Raw genomic sequence first — 2,139 nt, 5'->3', positions numbered from 1 at the left:
CGCTTCCGGGTCGTGCGCCGGGAAGTGCTGGTGAGGCATATCTCCGGGGTATGCGCTCCGGTTTTCTGCGACCGTGTGGGCTCGGTGGGCGGGACCGGCAAATCCAGGGACTCTCGAAACACGGTTCCGGACCAGTACTCTCCCTATCTCGGGTTCCGGCCTTCGTCCCGCAGGACTCCTCACATCTTATGCCTGCTTAGCCCGCTATCCTGTCCCACGCGCTTCTTCCCCTGGTAACAGTCCTGTGAGCTCTGCAGGCAAGGAGGGGCTAATGAACCCCATTTCCGGCTGAGGAAACTCAAGCACCTTGCGAGGGACTGAACTGTGTTGTGTGTGTGTTTCTGGTATCTGGTATCTTCCTTTGGGTTTTTCCTCTATATTAAACAATTGAAAAAAAGCTCTGTTCCCCCCCTCCCCATCCCATCTAAAACCCGTGCCTCCGAAACCCTCGTTCTGGGCATCCGGGAAACCCCATTTTGCTCCCAAAACGCTTGTCCCATTCCACAGCAGGGCCCTCTCCACCGCCCAAGGAACAACAGGGGGCCAACTCCTTGAAGACAGTGATTTAATTTCCTCTCCAACAACAAAGCCCCCCAGGGCCAGAAGGCACCCCTGCCCTCCCCCAATCAACCAGTTCTGCTCTGTGGAATGGCAACGAATAGCTGAATGGTTACCTCATTTAGAGCCTGTTTGCTTTTTTTTTTTTTTTTTTTTTGCGGTATGCGGGCCTCTCACTGTTGTGGCCTCTCCCGTTGCGGAGCACAGGCTCCGGACGCGCAGGCTCAGCGGCCATGGCTCACGGGCCCAGCCGCTCCGCGGCATGTGGGATCTTCCCGGACCGGGGCACGAACCCGTGTCCCCTGTATCGGCAGGCGGATTCTCAACCACTGCGCCACCAGGGAAGCCCGTTTTTTTCTTTTTTTAAATAAATTTATTTATTTTTGACTGTGTTGGGTCTTCATTGCTGCGCGCAGGCTTTTCTCTAATTGTGGCGAGCGGGAGCTACTCTTCGTTGCGGTGCGTGGGCTTCTCATTGCGGTGGCTTCTCTTGTTGCGGAGCACGGGCTCTAGGCGTCGGGGCTTCAGTAGTTGTGGCTCGCGGGCTCTAGAGTGCAGGCTCAGTAGTTGTGGCGCACAGGCTTAGTTGCTCCGCAGCATGTGGAATCTTTCCGGACCAGGGCTCGAACCCGTGTCCCCTTACACTGGCAGGCGGATTCTTTAACCACTGTGCCACCAGGGAAGTCCAGCCTGTTTGCTTTTGAAAGATGAATGAAGGGAAGCTAAAGGAATTCATCCTCAATAGCCGTCTGCTGGGCCAAATTTGACCTGTGTGGGTATTTTGCTTGACTCATTATTGGTGCCTTATTAAAAAATTGGGATAGTTCACACAATCTGGATTTCCAGCATCTAGGAAAGAATCAGAATACGAGCCACATGAGACACACGTTCCTACGTGGCTGCTTGCCCAGGGCTTATCAGCAACTGCCACCCTTAGAGGATGTGTATGCGCCTCCCACCGCACCTGTTTTCTTACTTGAAGCCCTCACTCCTTGGTGTTAGCTGCCTGGTCCCTGTAGGCCTGGAGTTTGCAACCCTGACCGTGTTTTTGTACATCTAACTGGGCCTTCCAAGGCACAGTCAAGTCCTTTGACGGCTCTTCTCCTCAGCAGCTGTGTGACTTTGAGTAGCTACCTTGTCTCTTTAAGAGAGTGTCATTTTGCCATCCTTAAAATTGAGGCAATGGAACTTTCTTCTGAGGACTTTTATGATTAAATGAGGTGGTGTGATTAAAAGCAGATACAAAGTGCCTGGCTCAAGGTGGGGGCTCACTGAAGATTATTTAAATCTGAATCCTCAGGACTGCCTTTCATTCCGTGGCCATGCTGTGGATCACACAGATGACACAAAAGGGTCTGAAAAGTATTTTAGGGATTCTGCTCTGCATTTAGATAGAAGTGGTACTCAGGTTCACAGTTGAGCCTGGGCCACTGGCAAATCTGTGAAGCAGGGAAAAAAGGAAAATTCCCCATCTTTCCTTTTCCTCTCTAAGCAAGCTCTATCAAATATAATTTTCCAGTTAGTAATTTAGATGGATTTGGACATCAGAACTGGAAGGAGCTTTGGAGATGGAGTAGTTCA

This window comes from Pseudorca crassidens, chromosome 14 (assembly GCF_039906515.1).
Source record: "Pseudorca crassidens isolate mPseCra1 chromosome 14, mPseCra1.hap1, whole genome shotgun sequence".
NCBI lineage: Eukaryota > Metazoa > Chordata > Mammalia > Artiodactyla > Delphinidae > Pseudorca > Pseudorca crassidens.
Note: the sequence above shows the minus strand (reverse complement) of the source record.